Source organism: Pristiophorus japonicus, chromosome 3 (genome assembly GCF_044704955.1).
Source record: "Pristiophorus japonicus isolate sPriJap1 chromosome 3, sPriJap1.hap1, whole genome shotgun sequence".
In the NCBI taxonomy this organism is placed as follows: Eukaryota; Metazoa; Chordata; class Chondrichthyes; family Pristiophoridae; genus Pristiophorus; species Pristiophorus japonicus.
Window position 1 is genome coordinate 80,734,658 of NC_091979.1, and position 15,922 is coordinate 80,750,579.

Here is a 15,922-nt window from a genome sequence, read left to right on the forward strand (position 1 = left end):
TTTTCTGACACTGCGCTGGAGGTTTTGGTGGAGGAGGTTAGCAGGAAATGTTCTTTCCACCAGGTCGCAGGAAGGTATCCAAGCAAGCTGCCTGTAACTGACAACTGCTATTTAAACTGTCTTCTGCCCAGTTTCCACTAGGTGAAGGCAGTTAAATTTGATCCACAGATCAGAACTGAATGAACAGTGATGAGAGAATGCAGTTATGATGAAATTTTAAAGACTAGGGCTGTATTTACTGGACAATGTTAAAAGGGTTTGATAAATAATGTAAGAACATAAGAACATAAGAAATAAGAGCAGAAGTAGGCAATTCGGCACCCCGAGCCTGCTCCGCCATTCAATAAGATTATGGCTGATCTTCTACCTCAAATCCACTTTCCTGCACTATCCCCATATCCCTTGATTCCCTTAATATTCCAAAATCCAGCGATCTCTGCTTGAATATACTCAATGACTGAGCCTTCACAGCCCTCTGGGGTAGAGAATTCCAAAGTGAAAACATTTCTCCTCATCTCAGTCCTAAATGGCCGACCCTTATTCTGACAATGTGACCCGTGGTTCTAGACGCCTCAGCCAGAGGAAACATCTTCCCTGCTTCTACCCTGTAAGCCCTGTAAGAATTTTGTATGTTTCAATGAGATCACCTCTCATTCTTCTAAACTGTAGAGAATATAGGCCGAGTCTACTCAATCTCTCCTCATAGGACAATCCCCCTGTAATGTATCTCAGTTTTAAATAGGCAGCCCCTTATTCTAAGACTATGTCCCCTAGTTTTAATTTCCCCATGAGTAAAAATATCCTCTCTGCATCCACCCTGTCAAGCCCCCTCATTATCTTCTAAATTTCAATAAGATCACCTCTTATTCTTCTGAACTCCAATGTGTATAGGCCCAACCTACTCAACCTATCTTCATAAGTCAATCCCCTCATCTCTGGAATCAACCTTGTGAACCTTCTCTGAACTGCCTCCAAAGCAAGTACATCCTTTCGTAAATATGGAAACCAGAAATACCCGCAGTATTCCAGGTGTTGACTCATCAATACCCTGTTCAACTGTAGCAAGACTTCCCTGCTTTTATATTCCATCCCCTTTGCAATAAAGGCCAAGATTTCATTGGCCTTCCTGATCACTTGCTGTACCTGCATACTAACCTTTTGCGTTTCATGCACAAGTACCCCCAGATACCGTGGTACTGCAGCACTTTGCAATCTTTCTCCATTTAAATAATAACTCGCTCTTTGATTTTTTTTCTGCCAAAGTGCATGACCTCACAATTTCCAACATTATACTCCACCTGCCAAATTTTTGCCTACTCACTTAGCCTGTCCATATCCTTTTGCAGATTTTGTGTGTCTTCCTCACACATTGCTTTTCCTCCCATCTTTGTATCATTGGCAAACTTGGCTACGTTACACTCAGTCCCTTCCTCCAAGTCATTTATATAGATTGTAAATAGTTGGGGTCCCAACACTGGTCCCTGCGGCACCCTACTGGTAACTGATTGCCAACCCGAGAATGAAACATTTTTCCCTACTCTCTGTTTTCTGTTCATATTACCCCCAACCCCGTGAACTTTTATCCTGTGTAGGAACCTTTTATGTGGCACCTTGTCAAATGCCTTCTGGAAGTCCAAATACACCACATCCACTGGTTCCCCTTTATCCACCCTGTTCGTTACATCCTCAAAGAATTCCAGCAAATTTGTCAAACATGACTTCCCCTTTATAAATCCATGCTGACTCTGCCTGACCGAATTTTGCTTTTCCAAATGTCTTGTTACTTCTTCTTTAATAATGGACTCCAACATCTTCCAACCACAGATGTTAGGCTAACTGGTCTATAGTTTTCTCCAGACTGCAGAAAATGCAGGAGGCCTGGGAGTTTGTGAACTGACCCATGTCGCACCCCCAAGGCCAAATCCCCTACAGCTCTACAAACCTGTGAGCACCCTCACAGGTGCATACATTACATCCTCCATTCCAGGAATCAGTCTGGTGAACCTTCGTTGCACTCTCTCAATGGCAAGTGTATCCTTCCTTCGGTAAGGAGACCAAAACTGTGCACAATACTCTAGGTGCGGGCTCACCAGGGTCCTAAATAATTGCAGTAAGACATATTTACTCATACTCAAATTGTCTTGTAATAAAGGCCAACATACCATTTGCTTTCTTAATTGCTTGCTGTACCTGCATGTTAACTTTCAATGATTTGTGTACATGGACACCCAGGTCCCTCTGAACATCAACATTTCCCAATCTCTCACCATTTAAAAAATACTCTGCTTTTCTAATTTTCTTGCCAAAGTGGATAACTTCACATTTCTCCACATTATATTCTATTTGCTATGTTCTTGCCCACTCGCTTAGGCTGTCTATATCCCCTTGATGCCTCTTTGCATCCTCCTCACAACTTACATTCGCACTTAGCTTTGTATCATCAGAAAACTTGGATATATTACATTTGCTCTCCTCATCCAAGTCATTGATATAGATTGTGAATAGCTGGGGCCCAACCATTGATCCTTGCGGTACCCCATGAGTTGCAGTCTGCCAACCTGAAAATGACGCGTTTATTCCTACTCTCTGTTTTCTGTCAATCCATGCTAGTATATTACCTCCAATCCCATGTGCCCTAATTTTGTTCATAACCTCTTGTGTGGCACCATATCGAATGTCTTCTGAAAATCCAAATACACCACATCCACTGGTTCCCCCCTTATCTATTCTGCTAGTTACAACCTCAAAAATCTCTAACAGATTTGTCAAACATGATTTCCCTTTTTTAAATCTGTGTTGACTCTGCCCAATCCTATTATTATTTTCTAAGTGCCCTGTTACCACATCCTTAATAATAGATTCTAGCATTTTCCCTACTATTGATGTCAGGGTGCAATAATGATATATGGGGGTAGAGTTTCTGCTTTTGGCACTATCAGCAATTCCGGTGCAAATTGCGCCCAAAATTGTGCCCATTTTGAAAGGTGTTTTTTTCTCCTGAGATTCTGCTACAACTTATTTGCATATCATCAAACACAAAAGAAGCATTTTAAATCACAGTGTCAATCCACCACCTGTGAGTATCCCGTTTTTAAATTACTGAAGATGACTTAAAAAAAATACACCAAACTATTTTCTAGTTAGATTGGGGTACAGTAGTCAATTACTTTATAAATTTAAAAAAGAATCATTCTAAACCTTTGAAAACGTAACTATTAGTGTCCTTGTGTCCAAAAGTTGAAGCTTTACTTTTAGAGCCTTCTCAAAGGCCCACAAATGTGTGCAATTAGCAGAAACTCACAATGGTGATTAATTCACCCTGGGGCACAGCCAGTTTTCTGGGTGGGGTCTGCTTTTAGCCCGATGTTTTTAAAATAGCACAAAAGATTGTGGAAACTCGAGTTGTGCTGAACGCAATTTGTGCTTAAAATTGCACGATGCTTAGTGGCGGTAACCGAGAATTGTGATGGAAAAGTCTGTTCAATCAACTTCAGTCCATTATATTTAATGGACCGTTACTCAGTAATCATCATAAAGGATTAGCAATGCAAGAATATAGGAGGAAACTAAAAGGAAGTTATTTGCAGCAAATACTTAATATCTAAAATACTTTAACACAAGTGTCTGTTCAATCTAAGACAATCTAAGAATTCTGGCTTAGAAATGCAAGGATATACATGGGGAGTAACAGCATTCATTTTCCAGGGAAGAATTTTAAAAATATGAAACGCATTACAACAATTGGTCATTGGCTAAGACAATCACAGCATTTGCAGAGAAAACATCATCACATTATAAGAAAGATATGAAAATAGGGAGAGACCAAAAATGTCAGATTAGAATGGATATCACTAAGAAGTCAGCACTGACATATTCAGGGTAAAGTGTGCAGCTTTGCCATAGGTGGAAAACCAGTGATTTTGAATCAGTAGGCCTTATACATCCCAACAGATTTTCCTATCCAGTGACTGTTCCACAACTGCTGGTTTGCCATCGATGTCAAAACTGAAAATGGCCCCCTTTCATTTATTATTCTTAGACACGTGTAAATATGTTTGTTTGTGCAATGAAAATCTACAACAAGCAAATATTCGAATGCAATTCTTTAGAGAAACCTGGGTCTGAACAAAGGCTTTTTCAGCAATAAATTCATTCCAATCTTGAATAATCTTCATATAATTTTTGTAAATTAACATTGCTGAATACCTTTCTTGCAAATCCTTTAGCATCATCCCCAGAAAGTACAACAGGTATGTTCTGTACATTTAAGTGTAAAGGCACTGAAGGGAGTGCTGAAATTTAAAAGTAAAGTTGCTTGAATTTGTCGCTTCAGAAACTTTTTTTCCTTTAGATGCACATCAGTTAGACTTAGAAATGAAAGGATATACAGGGAGACTGGAAGGAATTTATTTTCCTGGCAAGGTGCTTTAGGATATGAAATGCTTTACCACCAGTGATCATTGAAGGATTACAAGTGGGCAAAGCATTAAAAAAGGCAACTGGGACCCTCGGTTTTATATAAATTGGCTTTGAATACAGAACAAAGACATGATAGCAAATTATTCAAAACATCAGCTGTGCCACATTGTGAATATTGAGTGCAAGTTCATTTTGTGTCAACTTCTTTATGGAATGGCTATAGGAATCAAAGAAAAGCTTAAGTTCAGATCATTAGGCTCATACCAGTGATGAAATTATAGAGCAATGATGAATCATTTAAACAAACCATGAGTGTATTCACAGGAGGAGCTTAAATGGATTGAATAGAAGTGTTCCAAAAATAATGACAGGGTTTCAGAGTGTAAATAACTGAAATATTCTAAGTAATGGTTAATAAAAAGGGACCTCAACTCAGGCTTAGAAATAAAAAGATATATGGGGAGAGTAGAAGCAATAGTTTTCCTTGAAATTGTGTTTAGAATCATCATCATCATAGGTAACCCCTCGAAATCGAGGAAGAATTGCTCCACTCCCAAAAATGAGTTCTCAAGTGACGATACAGTCCAATACAGGAATTACAGTCTCTGTCACAGGTGGGACAAACAGTCGTTGAAGGAAAGGGTGAGTGGGGAGTCTGGTTTGCCGCACACTCCTTCCGCTGCCTGTGCTTGTCCTCCCCATGCTCTCGGCGACAAGACTTGAGGTGCTCAGTGCCCTCCCAGATGCTCTTCTCTTCCTCCACTTAGGGCGGTCTTGGGCCAGGGATTCCCAGGTGCCAGTGGGGATGTTGCACTTTATCAAGGAGGCTTTGAGGGTGTCCTTGAAATGTTTCCTCTGCCCACCTGGGGCTCGCCTGACCTGTAGGAGTTCCGAACATAAAATGCATTACAGCAGGTGGTGATTAGCTAAAATGATGACAGCATTTGGGTTTTATATAAATTGGCTTTGAATACAAGAACAAAGACATGGGCCAAGGATTTTCAGGGGCTCAGCAGATGCGTTTGGTGGTGGCTTGGGTTATTTGACAGCGGTTTCAGAACCCGATGTTAAGCCGCTGCCATGCTACATTCCCAGATGTCAGGTCTGTTAGGTCTGAATAGACCCGACATGCAGAGGAGGAGGAGGCAATTTAGGCTATTATGACCTTGTTAAACCTAATAAAAAGAATTTTGAGCTGAACTTCCCATCTTGCCAGGTTGTCCATAGGACTACACTGCTCGGGGATCTTGTCACATAAGGACGTCGGGAGTTGTGTGACCATTAATTCATTTCTTTGTTTGCAGCTGCAATTGTGCTTTAAAGTGCCCATCTCACAACTGTTCAATTTTGATGGTCAAAGGCTGTTGCTTACTGCATTTGGAAGCCAGATTGAGCTTAATGCAGGTTGCAAGTGTTTGGAGCTATCTCTCTATCCAATGTCACCTCATTGCAACAACCTTTGTCACCATTGACAGATTGCTTCTGTCATCTCAAGTTCATTTGCCATCTATTACATTAGCATCGGTGCCCTTGAAACGATCTCACCTTGGTCCTCAGAATCCCAACATGATCAGCCCCAAACCAGCAGTGCAAAGCACACTAGCAGCTCTATCGACAACACCAACCTTCTCCACAATCAGCTGATGCTGCACAGGACACAGGGCAACAGCACCCAACCACATTGCTACCAGAAGCCCAGGGATGGCCTCAGATTGGCCAGATTTACTTCACTTGATAGAAACATAGAAAATAGGTACAGGAGTAGGCCACTCAGCCCTTCGAGCCTGCACCACCATTCAATATGATCATGGCTGATCATGCAACTTCAGTATCCCATTCATGCTTTCTCTCCATACCCCTTGATCCTTTAGCCGTAAGGGCCACATCTAAGTCACTTTTGAATATATCTAACGAACTGGCTTCAACAACTTTCTGTGGTAGAGAATTCCACAGGTTCACAATTCTCTGAGTGAAGAAGTTTCTCCTCATCTTGGTCCTAAATGGCTTACCCCTTATCCTTAGACTGTGACCTCTGGTTCTGGATTTCCCCAACATTGGGAACATTCTTCCTGCATCTAACCTGTCCAATCCTGTCAGAATTTTATCTGTTTCTATGAGATCCCCTCTCATTCTTCTAAATTACAGTGAATATAAGCCTAGTTGATCCAGTCTTTCTTCAAATGTCAGTCCTGCCATCCCGGGAATCAGTCTGGTGAACCTTCGCTGCACTCCCTCAATAGCAAGAATGTTCTTTCTCAGATTAGGAGACTAAAACAATATTCAAGGTATGACCTCAGCAAGGCCCTGTACAACTGCAGTAAGACCTTCCTGCTCCTATACTCAAATCCTCTCGTTATGAAGGCCAACATGCAATTTGCCGCCTTCACCGCCTGCTGTACCTGCATGCCTACCTTCAATGACTGACGTACCATGACACCCAGGTCTCATTGCACCTCCCTTTTTCCTAATCTGTCACCATTCAGATAATATTCTGCTTTCCTGTTTTTGCCACCAAAGTGGATAATCTCACAGTTATCTACATTATACTGCATCTGCCATGTATTTGCGCACTCACCTAACCTGTCCAAGTCACCCTGCAGCCTCTTAGCATCCTCCTCCCAGCTCCCACCCAGCTTAGTGTCATCTGCAAACTTGGAAATATTACATTCGATTCCTTAGTCTAAATCATTGATGTATATTGTAAATAGCTGGGGTTCCAGCACTGAACCTTGCGGTACCCCACTAGTCACTGCCTGCCATTCTGAAAAGGACCCGTTTATTCCTACTCTCTGCTTCCTGTCTGCCAACCAGTTCTTTATCCATGTCAATACATTACCCCCAATACCATGTGCTTTAATTTTGCACACTAATCTCTTGTGTGGCACCTTGTCAAAAGCCTTTTGAAAGTCCAAATACACCACATCCACTGGTTCTCCCTTGTCCACTCTACTAGTTACATCCTCAAAAGATTCTAGAAGATTTGTCAAGCATGATTTCCCTTTCATAAGTCCATGCTGACTTGGACCGATCCTGTCACTGCTTTCCAAATGCGCTGCTATTACATCTTTAATAATTGATTCCAACATTTCCCCCACTACCGATGTCAGGCTAACCGGTCTATAATTCCCTGTTTTCTCTCTCCCTCCTTTTTTAAAGAGTGAGGTTACATTAGCTACCCTCCAGTCCATAGGAACTGATCCAGAGTCTATAGAATATTGGAAAATGACGACCAATGCATCTACTATTTCTAGGGCCACTTCCTTAAGTACTCTGGGATGCAGACTATCAGGCCATGGGGATTTATTGGCCTTCAATCACATCAATTTCCCTGACACAATTTCCTGATTAATAAGGATTTCCTTAGTTCCTCCTTCTCGCTAGAACCTCAGTCCCCTAGTATTTCTGGAAGGTTATTTGTGTCTTCCTAAGTGAAGACAGAACCAAAGTATTTGTTCAATTGGTCTGCCATTTCTTTGTTCCCATTATAAATTCACCTTGATTCTGACTGCAAGGGACCTACATTTGTCTTCACTAATCTTTTGCTCTTCACATATTGATAGAAGCTTTTGCAGTCAGTTTTTATGTTCCCTGCAAGTTTACTCTCATACTATATTTTCCACCTCCTAATTAAATCTTTTGTCCTCCTCTGCTGAATTCTAAACTTCTCCCAGTCCTCAGGTTTGCTGCTTTTTCTGGCCAATTTATATGCCTCTTCCTTGGATTTAACACTATCCCTAATTTCCCTTATTAGCCACAGTTGAGCCACTATCCCTGTTTTATTTTTACTCCAGACAGGGATGTACAATTGTTGAAGTTCATCCATGTGATCTTTAAATGTCTGCCATTGCCTATCCACCATCAACCCTTTAAGTATCATTCACCAGTCTATCCTAGCCAATTCATGTCTCATACCGTCGAAGTTTCCTTTCTTTAAGTTCAGGACCCGAGTCTCTGAATTAACTGTGTCACTCTCAATCTTAATGAAGAATTCTACCATATTATGGTCACTCTTCCCCAAGGGGCCTCACACAAGATTGCTAATTATTCCTCTCTCGTTACACAAGACCCAGTCTAGGATCGCCTGCTCTCTAGTTGGTTCCTCGACATATTGGTCTAGAAAACCATCCCTTATACACTCCAGGAAATCCTCCGCCACAGTATTGCTACCAGTTTAGTTAGCCCAATCAATATGTAGATTAAAGTCACCCATGATAACTGCTGTAACCTTATTGCACGTGTCCCTAATTTCTTGTTTGATGCCGACCCAAACCTCCCTACTACTGTTTGGTGGTCTGTACACAACTCCCACTAATGTTTTCTGCCCTTTGGTGTTTCGCAGCTCTACCCATATAGATTCCACATCATCCCTGCTAATGTCCTTCCTTACTATTGCGTTAATCTCCTCTTTAACCAGTAACGCTACTCCACCTACTTTTCCTTCCTGTCTAACCTTCCTGAATATTGAATACCCCTGGATTTTGAGTTCCCAGCCTTGGTTACCCTGCAGCCATGTCTCTGTAATCCCAATTACATCATATCCGTTAACTGCTATCTATGCAGTTAATTCATCCACCTTATTATGAATGCTCCTCGCATTGAGGCTCAGAGCCTTCAGGCTTGTTTTTTTTAAACACACTTTGTCCTTTTAGAATTATGTTGTAATTTGGCCCATTTTAATTTTTGCCCTTGATTTCTCTGCTCTACACTCTTGTTTTTCTCCTTCCTACCTTTTGCTTCTGCCCACTTTTTACTTCCCTCTGCCTCCCTGCATTGATTCCCATCCCCCTGCTATTTTACTTTAAACCCTCCCCAACACACTAGTAAACACACCGCCGAGAACATTGGTTCCAGTCCTGCCCAGGTGCAGACCGTCCGGTTTGTACTGGTCCCACCTCCCCCAGAACTTAACTAGGATTAACTTAATTTGTAACAATGCCAAAGGTTTCTTACTGCTAAGAAAAATAAAAGATCAAATACTCACCAACCAGCCAATCACTTATCCGCTTGGCTGTGATGTCCCACTTCGATTTCTTCTTACTTCTTTGTTTACCTTCTGCCCCTGGCCCTGCACCAGCTGGACTCTCCGACTCTTGGGCTATCCAGCCTAATCCCACTTTCCAGCTCTAGGTCTGTAACCCTGCAGGTTACGGCACTTCAAGTGCACATGCAAGTACTTTTTAAATGTGGTGAGCGTTTCTGTAATGTATGTACATAAAGTCTGCCCACCACCAGGGGGCATTACCATCGGAGGTCCTAGGGTCATAGGTAAACTCGTGCTGGGCCCAGTATATAGCCTGAACTTCACCTTTGTATCTTCACTTCTGGAAGCCATTAAAAACTGACCAGGTTACACCTAGTCAATGGCTCACAGTGCGGAATTCATTGTATCATTTCATACACTACAACTGGCGACGAGGAAAATATGAACCCACGCTAAAGTATGGCAAGCACAGCACAATCGAGTACTGTTGGAATTCTCGAGAGATTCAATGAGTGAGAGGATTGGAGAGATTTCAAGGATTGTCTTGACCAGTACTTCGTGGCAAACGACCTAAACAAAGACGAGGAAGCAGAGAAGCGCAGGGCAGTTCTTCTCACCATCTGTGGCCCCACAATCTATGCACTCATCAAGAATCTGCTCTCACCCTCTCTTCCTACAGAAAAGGATTACAAAGAACTGTGTGCTCTAGTTCGCGAACACCTTAAACCCACGGAAGGAATCCTCATATCCAGATATTGCTTCTATACGCACATTCGTCCAGAAGGCCAGAACGTAGCAGCATTTGTTGTCGACCTGAGACGTCTTGCGGGGCCTTGCAAATTTGGGCCTGCGTTGGAAGATATGCTGTGTGACTTTTTCGTGATCGGCGTCAACCACAAGGCAATCTTAAGTAAGCTGCTAGCTGCGGAGACGCCAGACCTCTGCAAGGTCATCACCATCGCCCAGGCTTGCATGTCCATGCAGAAAAGCAAGAAGCAGATATCGTGACAAAACAGGAACTCCACGGCAAGCACTGTGTACAAAATTGCATCGACGGCCGGCAGAGCTGCACATGGCAGGGCCAACTCGACTGCGTCGGCAAGACCGGAAGCCACTCAAAGTTCGCCATCGAGGGCCTACTCGACTGTGTATGCGAGAGTGGGAGCCACTCAAAGTTCACCATCGAGGGCCTACTCGACTGCATATGTGAGAACGGGAGCCGCTCAAAGCCCACCATCGGGCGCAAATCTGAGCTCAACGTGTTGGCGTTTCAGGGACAATCACCGACCCCATCAGTGCCGCTTCAGGCCATATGTATGCAGAGGGTGTGCGAAGACGGGGCATCTTCAGCGCACATGTCCGCAGTGGAGCAAGCCAGCTGCAACACACCATGTGAATGATGATCAATTCAGCGTGGATCTGGCGATGCAGCCGAGACATTTGAGAGCTCTGAGGAGGAAGTGTATAGCGTACGTGCGTTCCTAACAAAGAGCCAACCGATAATGATGGAGGTAAAATAAAACGGCGTGCCGGTACCCATGGAATGAGACACGGGTGCGAGTCAATCGATAATGAGCCAGAGGACTTTTGAAAAGCTGTGGGAGACCAAGGCAGAGAGACTCAAGCTGAGCCCGATAAATGGGAAGTTGCGTACCTACACCAAAGAGCTCATACCAGTGATCGGTAGTGCAGCAGTAAGAGTGTCGTATGAGGGAGCGGGTCATGATCTACCATTATGGATTATCCCGGGCAACGGCGCATTGTTATTCAGCAGGAGTTGGCTCGAGAAAATAAAATGGAAATGGTACGATATCAAAGCTTTGTCATCAGCGGATGATGATTTGTGTGTTGAAGTGCTGAGCAAATTTCCCTCACTGTTTGAACCGGGAATTGGCAGTTTCAAGGGAGCCAAGGTGGAGATTCACCTAGGCCCAGACGCAAGGCCCATCCATCACAAAGCCAGGGCTGTCCCGCACATGATGAGAGAACAGGTCGAGCTCGAATTGGACAGGCTACAACGTGAGGGGGTCATCTCAGTGGTCAAATTTAATGAATGGGCCAGCCCCATTGTTCCGGTGTTAAAGAGCGACGGCACGGTCTGGATTTGTGGAGACTACAAGGTGACGATCAACTGGGTTTCAAGCAAGATCAGTACCCATGACCAAAAGCTGATGACCTAGTTGCAATGCTAGCCGGGGGAAAATCACTCACCAAATTGGATCTAACATCGACCTACATGACACAGGAACTGGTTGAATCATCAAAGAAACTTATGAGCATCAACACGCACAAAGGACTGTTTATTTACAACAGGTGCCTTTTTGGCATTCGTTCGGCGGCAGCCATATTTCAGAGAAACATGGAAAACCTATTGAAATATGTACCCAGGACTGTGGTATTTTGAGACGACATCCTAATCACAGGTTGTGACACCGCTGAGCACCTGCACAATCTGGAAGAGGTTCTGCGTTGTCTGCACAAAGTGGGACTCAGGCTGAAACGTTCGATGTGCGTTTTCATGGCACCAGAGGTCGAATTCCTTGGACGAAAGATTGCTGCAGATGGAATCAGGCCTACAGACGCAAAAACAAAGGCCATCAAAAATGAGCCCAGAAAGTGACGGAGCTGCGTTCGTTCCTGGGTCTTCTCAACTACTTCGGTAACTTCTCACCCAAACTGAGCATAGTATTAGAGCCTTTGCACAAGCTGCTCAGGAAAGGAGATGATTGGGTGTGGGGTGAACTTCAAGACAAAGCCTTTGAGAAGGCTAGAAATCGGTTCTGTTCCCACAAGCTACTGGCACTGTATGACCCATGCAAGCGTCTAGTTTTGACCTGTGATACGTCGTCCTATGGGGTCGGCTGTGTACTCCAGCAAGCCAATGAGTCAGGCAAGCTACAACCAGTTGCATAAGCGTGTCCACTGACACCGGGAGTCCATTCAACATTCAGCATCATCGGGGGACAATTCGTGGTGAATGTGTGCACCCTATGTAAATCTGCCTCCTCTATCTGAGGCTCTGGTTCATCGTAATCCTCCGTAGATCTGTACTCCTCTGCAACGTGGTAGTTTGCAGGTTTAACAGGCTTTGCAGCTCGTCTGCACATTCGTTGGAAATGTCCCATTGTTCCACAGCCCTTGCAAACGTACTCTTTGAATTGGCATGAATGGAAACAATGATCACCCCCGCAGCGCCAACAAGGTATTAATGGCCTTGCATTCATCACCCTTGATGGTGGTCACTGAATCATCTTCGGACGTGCAGCTGCAGGTATGTGTGACCTGCCCTGTACGTTACGATTCGAAAACAACATCGCTTTGTTCACAGTTCTTTTAGCAGCACTTGTGTGCTGAAAGATTTGCTTCATACTGTCACTGGTGGCAATGAATGCCTGGGCTATCGCTATGGCCTTACTCAAGGTTGGGGTCTCTACAGTCAAAAGTTTGCGAATTATGGTTTTGTGGCCAATGCCAAGTATGAAAAAGTCTCTGAGAATGTGCTCCAAATGTCCTTCAAATTCGCAGTGTCCTGCAAGGCGTCTTAGCTCGGTGACATAACTCGCCACTTCCTGGCCTTCAGACCTTTTATAGATGTAGAACTGATATCTCGCCATCAGAACGCTTTCCTTCAGGTTCAAATGCTCTCGGACCAGTGTGCACAAATCATCGTACGATTTCTCTGTGGGTTTCGCTGGAGTGAGCAAATTCTTCATGAGGCCATACGTTGGTGCCCCACAGACGGTGAGGAGGATCGCCCTTTGTTTGGCAGCGCTCCCTTCCCCATCTAGCTCGTTGGCCATGATTTATTGGTCGAGTCGCTCCACAAAAGTTTCCCAATCATCTCCCTCTGAAAATTTCTCCAGGATGCCCACTGTTCTCTGCATCTTTGGGTTCGCTATCTGTATCTCATCGCCAGTTGTAGTGTCTGGAGAAAGAATCAGACTGAACACTGAGCTCAAAGTAAATTGTGACCGTAGTCTTTTATTGCAGGTTTCCAGAGTGCCTTTCCAACCTGTAAAGCCTCCTTAAATACCTGTGCTCCCAAGGGATTATGGGATCCCTTGGACTCCAGGGGATGAGTCCTCTGGTGGCTGTACAGAGTAAATACGTCCATATATATAACAGAGTGCTGGACCAACCAGGAGCCGACTCTATCGGTTGTAAAACATTGTGTTCTTAACGGGGACTGGTCTACCATCCCCAAGGAAATGGGCAATGAAACCAAACCATACAGTCGTTGCAAAGATGAGCTTTCCATCCAGTCCGACTGTTTACTGTGGGGTAATCTTGTTGTAATGCCCAAGAAAGGCAGGGCGAGATTTGTACGGGAGTTACATAGTACACACCCCGGTATTGTCATGATGAAGGCCATCGCCAGGTCCCATGTTTTGTGGCCTGGCATTGACTCGGTCCTAGAATCATGTGTGCATCAGTGCAGCACTTGCCAAAGGAAGCTCCGCTCTGTCTGTGATCATGGCCATCCAAACCGTGGTCGATTTTGCGGGCCCCTTCCTCGGTAAAATGTTTTTTGTAGTGGTGGAATCATACTCCAAATGGATAGAATGTGTGATCATGTCATCCAGCACTTCCACTGCCACCATTGAGAACCTGAGAGCCATGTTTGCCACACATCGTCTGCCAGATATCATTGTCAGCGACAACGGACTGTTTTCCATGAGCCTGGAGTTTCAAGAGTGCAGCGGGTCAACAGGATCAATGGCCACTGCTCCTACGACAGGAAGCCTCCTATAATGATGAGGGTCCTACTCAACGGGATATCTGTCAACATGGAGCTGGATACAGGAGCGAGTCAATCTCTCATGGGCACTCAACAATTTGAACAACTGTGGCCGCATAAAAGAGACAGACCAAAACTCACAAGGGTCGACACCAAACTAAGGACCTATACCAAAGAAATCGTACCAGTCCTCGGCAGCGCCATGCTCTTTGTCACACACAAAGGGACAGTGAACCGACTTCCCCTGTGGATTGTCCCTGGAGACCCCCCAGCACTACTGGGAAGAAGCTGGCTGGCAAACCTAAACTGGAAATGGGATGATGTTCATGCCATGAACGGACCTCCTGCTCAACATAAAGCGATTTGAATATCTCTTTCAGCCAGGTGTGGGCACTTTCAAAGTGGCCAAAGTCAAAATCTACATCATAGAGGATGCTAGACCGGTCCATCACAAGGCCAGAGCTGTACCCTATGTGATGAGGGAAAAGATTGAACACGAACTAGACAGGCTTCTGCGGGAAGGCATTATATCACCTGTGGAATTTAGCGACTGGGCAAGTCCCATCGACCCAGTCATGAAGCCTGATGGACCCGTATGAATCTGTGGGGACTACAAATCTACCATAAACAGAGTCTCCCTACAGGACCAGTACCCGCTGCCCAGAGCGGAGGACTTATTTGCCACATTGGCTGGAGGTAAACTTTTCTCAAAATTAGACCTCACATCTGCATATATGACGCAAGAATTGACCGAGGAATCCAAGCTACTCACCACCATCAACACACATCGAGGCCTTTTCATGTACAATCGATGCCCATTCGGCATCAGGTCGGCAGCTGCCATATTCCAGCGCAACATGGAGAGTCTGCTCAAGTCCATCCCGGGGACGGTTGTATTTCAAGACGACATACTTATCACGGGCAGGGACACCGATTCCCATCTCCGTAATTTGGAGGAAATACTAAAGCGGTTGGATCGGGTAGGCCTACGAGTCAAGAAATCCAAGTGCCTGTTTCTTGCACCCGAGGTTAAATTTTTGGGCAGAAGGATTGCCGCTGATGGAATCCGCCCAACAGAGTCCAAAACAGAAGCAATTCGCCTGGCACCAGGCCCCGGAATGTCTCAGAACTGCGCGCCTTTCTCGGGCTACTCAATTACTTTGGGAACTTTATGCAGAACTTAAGCACGCTGCTGGAGCCTCTCCACGTGCTACTCAGGAAGGGGTGCGATTGGTTTTGGGGGGACGCCCAGGAACACACCTTCAATAAGGCACGCAACCTTGTGTGTTCCAACAGTGTTTTGACTTTCTTTGACCCAGGTAAAAAGCTAGTTCTCACATGCAATGCGTCAGTGTATGGGGTCGGTTGCGTTTTGCAACATGTCAATAGTGCGGGCAAATTACAACCCATAGCTTATGCCTCCAGGTCACTTTCGCGGGCGGAGCGCGGGTACGGAATGGTAGAGAAGGAGGCGCTCGCATGCGTGTACGGTATCAAAAAGATGCACCAATACATTTTCGGGGTCAAGTTCGCGTTAGAAACCGACCACAAGCCCCTCACGTCCCTCCTATCCGAGAGCAAGGCAATAAACGCCAACGCCTCAGCGCGAATTCAACGGTGGGCACTCATGTTGGCGTCCTACGACTATACCATAAGGCACAGACACGCAAAGACAACTGTGCCGACGTGCTCAGCAGGCTACCCCTGGCAACCACGAAAGGGTCTGATGAACAGGACTGTGAGATAGTCATGGCAATCCATGCCTTTGAGGGCACAGGTTCGCC